Source organism: Cololabis saira, chromosome 23 (genome assembly GCF_033807715.1).
Source record: "Cololabis saira isolate AMF1-May2022 chromosome 23, fColSai1.1, whole genome shotgun sequence".
NCBI lineage: Eukaryota > Metazoa > Chordata > Actinopteri > Beloniformes > Belonidae > Cololabis > Cololabis saira.
Genome location: NC_084609.1, coordinates 31746037 through 31756515, shown reverse-complemented (window position 1 = coordinate 31756515; position 10479 = coordinate 31746037). Strand labels below are relative to the sequence as shown.

Sequence of the window (10479 nt, the reverse complement as noted above, 5' to 3'; positions counted from 1 at the left end):
CAGGGCAGAGTGTTCAAATCCACATTAATTCTGATGTTCAAAGAAACCTGTGTCTGAATTTTTTTTTTGCGTACACAAGTATTTCACACACAATTCACGTTGAAATCCACGCACTCTTTGTACATGAGGCCCCAGATCTACAGTAACTATCTGAAGGCTCTGTAACCACAGAGGGACTCGAACCCTCAACCTTCTGATCTGAAGTCAGACACCTTGTCCATTAGGCCATGTGGTCGACGAGTTGTTACTCTTTCTGATAAAGAAGAAAAACAGTTAATCCTGCCTTTTTAGTTAATGTGCATGCCATTGTTAAATGTACCACGTCTGTGTTTTTTTTATCCTTACAGGAGGGATATTCTTAATTCTTAGTTTACAGGCTCTGCTGGGATTTGAACCCAGGATCTCCTGTTTACAAGACAGGTGCTTTGACCAACTAAGCCACAGAGCCCTTAACACACTTCTTCAGCTTGTTATAACAACCCTGTTGACACAAGTTCATTCTACCTCTGGAGCAGCTTTATTTCACCTCACTGTGATATATTTAGTACACAAACCTGTTCCACTACTGTCCTGGCTTTATGTGAAGTAACAGAGCTATGAAGGATGGTAACTTTTATAATTACCATATATGGTTACCTGCCCTGAAAAGGGTTCAGTTAAAGCAGGTCTTGTGTGTTCCAGCAAAGATCTGATGTTGTCATTAGATTTGAATAACTTGAGACTTTAAGTTGGTCTGATTTTTGCTGGAACCAGAATTATAATTCAGGCTTCAATTCTGCCAGTGTGTGATCAATTATACCATTTATATCAATTATATTCAAGTCAGTTTTATGACTTTAATGCTTTGCTGTTCTTCACTCGTACCACATGGTGGGGTACTCCTCCAATTCTTTTTGACCAAATGTGTATTTCTTTACGTGGTGTGTCTGACAGTCACTTACTCCCCAAGTGTGACCTCCCTTAAAAAGGTCTCTTAAAAAGTCTTCCATGATCCTATCACTTCTGAGAGCTTCTGCTATGAAAGGCTTGTCTGGTATGATGCTGAGCTGCTCAAGGTGCTGTGTTCAGGTCGTAGTATGTCTTAGGTTGTATTATCTCTCTTGACTTCAGGAGATTTAGGGGAACATATTTTGGTGTATAAAAGCGGGTTTTACTACTTTATAGTTAGAAACTGTAAAATGATTTGTGTACCCAAATCTACTCAAAGGGGATTTTACTACATCCTGACATGTGTGGAACATGGTGTGCAACAATTATTTTTTTTTTTTTTTTGGGGGGGGGGGGGGGGCTTATGCAACGTTTGTATGCGAGACCCCGGTTGTTTTTGGTAAGAGAAATCACCATGGAGACGAGGTAAGTGGGAGGTTATGGAGGCCCTGTGGCTTAGTTGGTCAAAGCACCTGTCTAGTAAACAGGAGATCCTGGGTTCAAATCCCAGCAGAGCCTCTGAAAGTCCGTGTTAACCAGTGACGGCCCCAAAACATCACTGCTCTAGAGGAGATCTGTATGGAGGAACGGACCAAAATACCAGCAACGGCGTATAAAACCTTGTGAAGCCTTACAGAAAACATCTGACCTCTGTCATTACCAACAAAGGCTGTTTAACAAAGTACTGAGATGAACTTTTGTTCATCAAATACTTATTTTCAACTATAATTTGCAAATACATTCTTTAAAAATCAGCCAATGCGATTTTCTGTTTTTTTTTTTTCATTTTGTTTCTCATAGTTGAAATATATCTGTGATGAAAATTACAGGCCTCTCCTTTCTTGTCAAGTGGGAGAACTTGTACAACTGGGGGTCTGACTAAATACTTTTTTGCCCCTCTGTTTATATATATCTATATATATATCTATATATAGATTTGTCGTTTAAACCATATGTCAATCAGGTTTGTAAAATAGCCTTTTTCCATCTCCGTAATATTGCAAAGATTAGGAAAATCCTCTCGCAGAGTGATGCAGAAAAACTAGTTCATGCGTTTGTATCTTCTAGACTAGATTACTGTAATGTGTTGTTAGCAGGATGTCCAAGTAATTTGCTGAATAGGCTCCAGCTGATCCAAAATGCAGCAGCACGAGTACTGACAGGAATTAGCAGGAGAGACCACGTCTCTCCAGTGTTAGCGTCGCTCCATTGGTTACCCGTAAAATTCAGAATTCAATTTAAAATGTTATTACTTGCGTATAAAGCCCAAAACGGCTTAGCTCCGCATTATTTGCAAGACCTGATAGTGCCCTATGTTCCTGTCAGAGCTCTCCGTTCTCAGAGTGCAGGTTTACTCGTAGTTCCTAGAGTATCTAAATGTAGATTTGGAGGGCGGGCGTTCTGCTATCAGGCACCACTACTATGGAACCAACTTCCAATCTGGGTTAAGGAGGCTGACACCACCTCCACCTTTAAAACTAAACTTAAAACCTTTCTGTTTAGTAAAGCCTATAGTTAGTGTTTAGTAAACCTCTAGCTGGTGTTGGTAAATCTCTAGGTAGTGTAAACTTTAGTGTGTCAGAGTCGCTCCTGTAGTTTCTTGTGCTGGCCCCGCCTTCTCCTCCCTTTTCTCTCTTTTGTCCATGTTGCAGCATCCTTTGCCGGACACCGGAACCTGCAGGTGGTCGTGGGTGGCTTGTAGCTTGCATTACGGAGCACAAGTCTTTCCCTGACCCTGCACCCCAACCTGGGACTTGCTGATTGGGCCGGAGCTTCGGGAGCTGCGTGCTGGCCTGCGGTCCCCACCCCTGGTCATCCCGTTGCTGGCCCCCCCTTCTCCTCCCTTTTCTCTCTTTTGTCCTGCAGGTAGTCGTGGGTGGCTTGTAGCTTGCATTACGGAGCACAAGTCTTTCCCTGACCCTGCACCCCAACCTGGGACTTGCTGATTGGGCCGGAGCTTCGGGAGCTGCGTGCTGGCCTGCGGTCCCCACCCCTGGTCATCCCGTTGCTGGCCCCCCCTTCTCCTCCCTTTTCTCTCTTTTGTCCTGCAGGTGGTCGTGGGTGGCTTGTAGCTTGCATTACGGAGCACAAGTCTTTCCCTGACCCTGCACCCCAACCTGGGACCTGCTGATTGGGCCGGAGCTTCGGGAGCTGCGTGCTGGCCTGCGGTCCCCACCCCTGGTCATCCCGTTGCTGCTTCCACCTGCCTGCTGTGCTGTTGCCGTCCCTGACCCACCAGTCTGGCCCTCGGCAGGAGGGTCCCCCCTTATGAGCCTGGTCCTGCTCAAGGTTTCTTCCCTCCTAAAGGGGAGTTTTTCCTTGCCACTGTTTGGCTTAAGGTTTTTCTCCCACTAGGGGAGTTTTTACATGCCATTGTTTATGTAATAACTGCTCGGGGGTCATGTTCTGGGTATGGGTCTCTGGAAAGCGTCTAGAGACAACTCTGTTGTATTAGACGCTATATAAATAAAATTGAATTGAATTGAATATATATATATATATATATATAAAATACACCTACTTTCAAATCATGTTTCCATAGTTTGCCCTCTATGATTAGATTTCTGTTCATTAAACAACCTCAGACTGTGTCAGGAAAGGCTCTGTGGTGCAATGGTAGCACGTCTGAATCCAGATCAGAAGGTTATGTGTTCAACTCATCAGGGTCATAATGAACTTTCAGTTTTGTTTTATCCATCCTCACGAGTTCACCAACCAGACTAACTTTAGCAACAGAAAACTTTGATATGTACCTGGAATTGTTCAAATCTGCACCATCACCTGCCTTGATGAAAGGAGGAACAAAAGATGATCTTTAAACAAAAGGAATTTCATTTCTTTATCAGGAGACACCAGGCAAATGTATTTGTATACCACATTTCATGTACAATTCAAAGTGATTTAAGAACATTTTAAAAAATGAGGATAAAATATGTGTCAAAGGGATAAAGTAAATTCATCCAGTTTTAAAAAGTCTCTAAATTGTCTGATTCTGCAGATTCACACATATAGGACTGGTTTTTGTGGCCGAGTGGTTAAGGTGACTGACTCAAAATCCATTGGGGATTCCCCACGCAAGTTCAAATCCTGCCAACAACGATTAATATTTGAATGGGAAAAAAAGGCTTGTTAAATCTTGAATGTCTTTAACTCAGACAAAACTTTGATTTCAAACTCATCCATCAGGGGGCCTCATGTACAAAGAGTGTACGTGCACCACTTTCTATGCTCACGTTTGGGTGTTCAAAAAGTGACTTGAATGTGAGAAGTTTTGGTCCTTCACACACACACTCCCTCACTCGTGAACAAGATTCTGAGATACTTGAACTCCTCCACCTGAGGCAGGACTTCTCCACCCACCTGGAGAAGGCACGCCACCCTTTTCTGATGGAGAACCATGGCCTCGGATTTGGAGGTGCTAATTCTCATCCCTGCCGCGTCGCACTCGGTCTCAAACCGCCCCAGCACATGCTGAAGGTCCCGGTCCGATGAAGCCAACAGGACAACGTCACCCGCAAAAAGCAGAGACGAAATCCTGTGGTTCCCAAACCGGATCCCCTCTGGCCCCTGGCTACGCCTAGAAATCCTGTCCATAAAAATTATGAACAGGACCAGTGACAAAGGGCAGCCCTGCTGGAGTCCAACATGCACCGGGAACAAGTCTGACCTACTGCCGGCAATGCGAACCAAACTCCTGCTCCAATCATACAGAGACCGGACAGCCCTTAATAGAGGGCCCCGGACTCCATACTTACTGACCCCCCACAGAATGGCACGAGGGACACGGTCAAATGCCTTCTCCAGATCCACAAAATACATGTAGACTGGTTGGGCAAATTCCAATGAACCCTCGAGCACCCTGCGGAGGGTATAGAGCTGGTCCAGTGTTCCACGACCGGGACAAAAACCGCATTGATGTGCAATTGTTGATTCTATAATCTGACCTTGACAGAGCAGCCTGGCAGGCAGCTCCAGTCACAATCTCCCTGGAGGAATGAAAACAAGGTGCTCTGCCCCCACTAGCCCTCCCCCTTCCCAGGACATCTGTGGACCTGTATCAGAACTGTACCGAGCCGTCTGATAACATCAAGGACAATTGCTGAGGAGCAGCTCTGAGGCAAAGTTCACGGACTTACCGCTCACACACACACACACACATTAGCTGATAACCACACCTCCCTCATTCTCAACGCCTTCCCGCCTTCCCCCTGTTTCAGAGTCAGGAGGAGAGAAAAGGACGGAAGCCGCCCCTACTGAGAAAGTAGGAGCGTTAAATCAGTGCCTTTGTGAACCGGGACTGAACCAAGAGTTCTAAACACCTCAGGACCCCACCGACAACTCCAAACTAACTCACAGTAAGAGGCTGTGTCCGGGCAGAGTTAGATTAAAGCGGTAGAGTTGATTGGGGCGGTGGTTTCAACCCCAGACACTGGCTCCTGAGTGGGAAACCGTAGGACGATAAGGTACCGGCAGTGAGAAATCATGCCTGTTCTTCCCACAGCTGCTGGCGTGATTATCTGCAGTGTTGTTTTGCTTATTTTTGTGTGGCGCGCCGACGGTCTCTCCTGCAGACCGGCGGCCATTACGTGTGTATTTTACCGTGACTGTTCTTTCGTCCTTCTCACTAACCCACACGGGCACGTTAGTACTTAGACCACTAGGCCTCCAACACTCCCCGTAACCGGGGTAGAGAAACCTTCCCCGTAGTTAAACAGCGCACGACCCAGTCACCACGTGATTTGGTCAGCCATCTTTTCCTTTGTCTCAGCCCATCACATGTATGGTAGATTCACGTGACGTTATCTCGCCATTTTGTTTGGTTGTGAAGGGGTCCCCCACTTTGTTAGGCTCACGTGGCGCTGTTTAATTTTGGTCTAAGTAACGTTGTCTGCCACTTTCCCTTTGGTTCACGTGATGTGACGTGGTCCACCATCTTGGCTATATGTTCACATGACGTGACGTTGTTCTGAGAGACACACACACACACACACACACACACACACACACACACACACACACACACACACACACACACACACACACACACACACACACTGACAACCACTTACACTTTTTGACATCTTTTAACTTTTCATGCCATCTTCTAACTTTTCATGTCACTATCTGTATTGCAGCTGATGGAATTTTACCAAAGATCTCTCAGTGCTGTGTTGTGGCCGTAAACTTCAATGGAGGATATCAAAACAGTCATATAGTGTCAGACCTTAAAAGGTGTGACCTGATGGAAAGAGTAAGAGGAGCCACAGGTGACCACATGGCCTAATGGACAAGGTGTCTGACTTCGGATCAGAAGATTGAGGGTTCGAGTCCCTCTGTGAGTTTCAAAACAGCTACTGTATACTCTAATGGCACATGTCATAGTAATATATTACTGAACTAGTCCAGATGGAAGCAACAGGATTTGTTTCTTTGCACGAGCTGACCGAAGGTCCAAACAGAAAGTCCTGAAACCAGAACATGAGTCAAAATATCTCCTCATGTTAGCTATTTTACCCTTGATGAAAGTCCTCACTTTGTGGATGTTGCACTGTAAGGCAGTTTAGTAGGAGGTGTGATGATGAAGAACCACTCTTCTGTTATTCAGTAAGTGGGCCAGTAGAAGGCTGTCTATTAAGTTTGGTAAAATATAAAGATGTTCTCACTCACGATAGCCAGGAACCAAACCCAGGCCAACTTGAACCTGCGCAGGTAATCCCCAATGGATTTTTAGTCCATCGCCTTAACCACTCGGCTACAACATGTCAGTTATGTGTGTGTATGAATCTTCAGAACAAGACAATTCAGATCCTTTTTTAAGATTTTAGATTTTACAACTACTATCAGATTTGGTGTCATCCGCTAAATATCCAGGCCTGAAGAATCTACATGCAAGTCATACAAGCGCTTCCACTGCAGCACGCCTGAACGGGCACAAGGGTGCGAGGGCCCGTTCATCGCTGCTTGCAGCTTTAATTATCTTTGTGTCTGTGAAGCGTCTTTGAGATCTTTTAAAAGCGCTCTATCAATTAAATTGAATATTATTTGATTATTATTTGATTATTATGCCCTCTATTATTAAATTGGTGTTAATTAAACAACTTCAGGAGCCAGTCACTGCACTCACGACCAAATTATGCCAAGGTGCCAGAAAACCATGTGTAGACTATGTAAAAAAGAGGATCTGCACACTCAATGCAAGTATCTTTAATAAACCAAGCTTTCGGTCAGAAGACCTTCATTAGGGTAGTAGTCAGCACATGAGTTCAAAGAACAATCTTATGTGGTTCATTAAGGCAATCAGCAGCACCTGCTGCACCATTCCCACCAAGATGGGAGATGTAGTTCAGAAGCAGGAACTGTAGTCCTCTCTACAAAGCAATAGAGAACAAGTAAAAGAAACATTGCACAAGAACCATATGCTGACAACAACAACTAGACACATACACATATACATACACACACATATACACAGTATAGTAAATACAAGATAGTAAATATATACATGCCACTCAATAAAGGGTAAAGACACTGCATAAACATCAGGCAAGTCGTCATAAAATGCAGTGCCCTCAGCCCTACCATAATAGGTCCACGACATATCTACAAAAATCCATATTATAACAAAACACTCATGTCAAACTCAACATTTAGGCCCTTAGGGTAAAGAGAGTCCAATGTGTGTATCCAGAAGATCTCCCTTCGACATAATATTCTGTTAATGTCACCTCCTCTTGGCAACTGTACATGCTCAATTCCCTGGAAACGGAGGGAAGAGATGGGATGACACAAAGCATTAAAATGGCTGGCAACTGGATAGTTAGGATCAGCACGTCTGATGGAACTGTTATGTTCACTAATTCTCTGCTTCAGACGTATACGTTTTGCCTACATACACCATGTCGCAGGGGCATTTGAGTATGTAAATCACATGTTTAATGTTACATGTAATGAAACCTCTCACCGGGTAACTTTTTCCAGACCTGGGGCCTCATTTATAAAGCTTGCTTGCGCACAAAACAGGGCTTGAAAGATGCGCAAGCCACCTTCTACGCAAAGGTTGGGATTTAAAAAGAAAAAAGTGAAAGGTGCGTATCCCTACGCCAACCTTGACCCTCGTGCAGGAACAGTCTTAAGACATGGGGAACTGGCGACGCAGGCGGTGAGATGAAGCCAGATTCATGTCATACTCTTAATGTCATCACATATCAGACTTATAATATAATAGCGCTGATTGTGTCCCTCTGTGTTTGAAGCTCAGTGCCAGTCAGGACGCTCTGGTGCTGCTGCTGCTGCTGCAGCCGCAGTGCAGGACACGCCGGTAACCTCCTCGTCACCCACCGCTTCCAACTGTAGAGTGACTGAGGACAGAACAAATAAGTGCAGGTGTTGTGCCAAAAAGTGATTGCCTGCCAGAATCTGATTTCTTCTGATTTCGGGCCGCTGGAGCGTGCACAGCAGCCCGTTGAGCGATAGCGTTAAAACGTCAGATTTTCAGATTAGGAAGCTCAAGAATGAGATCAAATCATATTTTGGTAGAAACAACCTTTCATTAACTGTATTTGGCCTTCAATAAATTTTTGGCAGGTAAAAAGACGCATTTTCAGGGGAGAAATCAGATTCTGGCAGGCAATCACTTTTTGGCACGACACCGGGCCACTCTACGGAGACCCTAAAGGAACTCAGAATGTTTTTTTAATATATAATGAGTTTTACTCGCGCGCGTAAGCCTAAATTATGGTTCCGCGCTAAAATGACGCAGAGCCTACGCCGTAGGGTACGCGGCGACACGCACCTACGCCGTAGGCTCTGCGTTGGTGTAACGCGGAACCATAAATCAGCCTTAAAGGTTTCACGCGCGCACGTAAAACTCATTTTATATATATATATATATATATATATATATATATATATATATATATATATATATATATATATATATTAGGGGCTCCGTACCTCTTGGCCTCCACCTTCAAATCACACCACTTCTTTTTTTTTCTGCACCATCTGTCCGTGGCACTCACGGCGTTAAACGCAGCAACGACATGCTGACACTCACTCACTTTATTTTATACTATATCTATATATCTATATACTTTTTCTACTTTTACTGTGACCACCAAATAATGTTGTTTTCCTGGCCTCCACCTCATCCACAACATCTCGATCTCAGTCTCCGTGAAATTTAGTGGCACGGTTACCTGGCTCGACACGTCTCATTCATCCTGACGCGCAGCAGAAACAGGCTGCATGAAGCCGCTGCGCATGCTCAGCAGGCTCATTTATATGCAAATACAGTCATGAACTACTTTGCATTGCCCATTTATGGTATGAAGTGGGCATGTAGAGGGCACACTCTTTTATAAAGGAGGCCCCTGGGATGTTTAAAGTCAAAAGATTTTTTACAAATTAAACAACTTCAGAAATTAAAGGGTCAGAAATGGCTCTGTGGTGCAATGGTAGTGTGTATGACTCCAGATCAGAAGGTTATGTGTTCAACTCACATCAGGGTCAAAATTAAGTTTCAGTTTTGTTTTATCCATCCTCATGAGTTCACCAACCAGACTAACTTTAGCTGCAACAGAAAACTTTGATATGTACCTAGAATTGTTAAAGTCTGCACCATCACCTGCCTTGATGAAAGGAGGAACAAAATTAATTTAAAAAAAAATAATTTCATTTGTTCATCAGGAGATGCAAGGCAAGTTTATTTGTATACACATTTCAAAGTGTTCAAGTTGATGGTTGTGGCACCAAGTCCAATTCATTTTCTGAGTTTGTCCACCTCTGAACATAATTCATCCTTTATGTAACAATTACTGTTACTGTTTTCTCTTCCTTACTGTATGAGCTGTAATGACACATTAATGGAGATGCCGGGGATTGAACCCGGGACCTCATACATGCTAAGCATGCGCTCTACCACTGAGCTACATCCCCTTCAATGGATGTTCCTGAGATCAGGCAGGGCAGGATAATACATAAGTATTTAGGATTTTTTATTTCACAGAACAAATCACCCGGTCGAATCACAAATTCGTCCCGGTCGCGGAACACTGGACCAGCTCTACACCCTCCGCAGGGTGCTCGAGGGTTCATGGGAATTAGCCCAACCAGTCTACATGTGCTTTGTGGATCTGGAGAAGGCATTTGACCGTGTCCCTCGTGCCATTCTGTGGGGGGTGCTATGTGAGTATGGAGTCTGGGGCCCTCTATTAAGGGCTGTCCGGTCTCTGTATGATCGGAGCAGGAGTTTGGTTCGCATTGCCGGCAGTAGATCAGACTTGTTCCCGGTGCACGTTGGACTCCGGCAGGGCTGCCCTTTGTCACCGGTCCTGTTCATAATTTTTATGGACAGGATTTCTAGGCGCAGCCAGGGGCCGGAGGGGATCCGGTTTGGGAACCACACGATTTCATCTCTGCTTTTTGCAGATGATGTTGTCCTGTTGGCTTCATCGGACCGGGACCTTCAGCATGTGCTGGGGCGGTTTGAGGCCGAGTGCGACGCGGCAGGGATGAGAATCAGCACTTCCAAATCCGAGGCCATGGTTCTCC

The 10479-nt window shown here is 44.7% G+C and overlaps 4 non-coding genes across 4 annotated transcripts; 2 read left to right on the top strand and 2 right to left on the bottom strand.

Moving 5' to 3' along the window:
- Window positions 1–374: 374 nt before the first annotated feature.
- On the bottom strand, window positions 375–448 carry trnat-ugu (transfer RNA threonine (anticodon UGU)). Its single transcript has one exon. It is a non-coding gene; the product is annotated as a tRNA-Thr (tRNA).
- A 924-nt stretch (window positions 449–1372) lies between these two features.
- trnat-agu (transfer RNA threonine (anticodon AGU)) lies at window positions 1373–1446 on the top strand. The gene has a single exon. It is a non-coding gene; the product is annotated as a tRNA-Thr (tRNA).
- A 4750-nt stretch (window positions 1447–6196) lies between these two features.
- trnar-ucg (transfer RNA arginine (anticodon UCG)) lies at window positions 6197–6272 on the top strand. The gene has a single exon. It is a non-coding gene; the product is annotated as a tRNA-Arg (tRNA).
- A 3520-nt stretch (window positions 6273–9792) lies between these two features.
- Window positions 9793–9864, bottom strand: trnaa-agc (transfer RNA alanine (anticodon AGC)). Its single transcript has one exon. It is a non-coding gene; the product is annotated as a tRNA-Ala (tRNA).
- Between the last annotated feature and the right edge of the window lie 615 nt (window positions 9865–10479).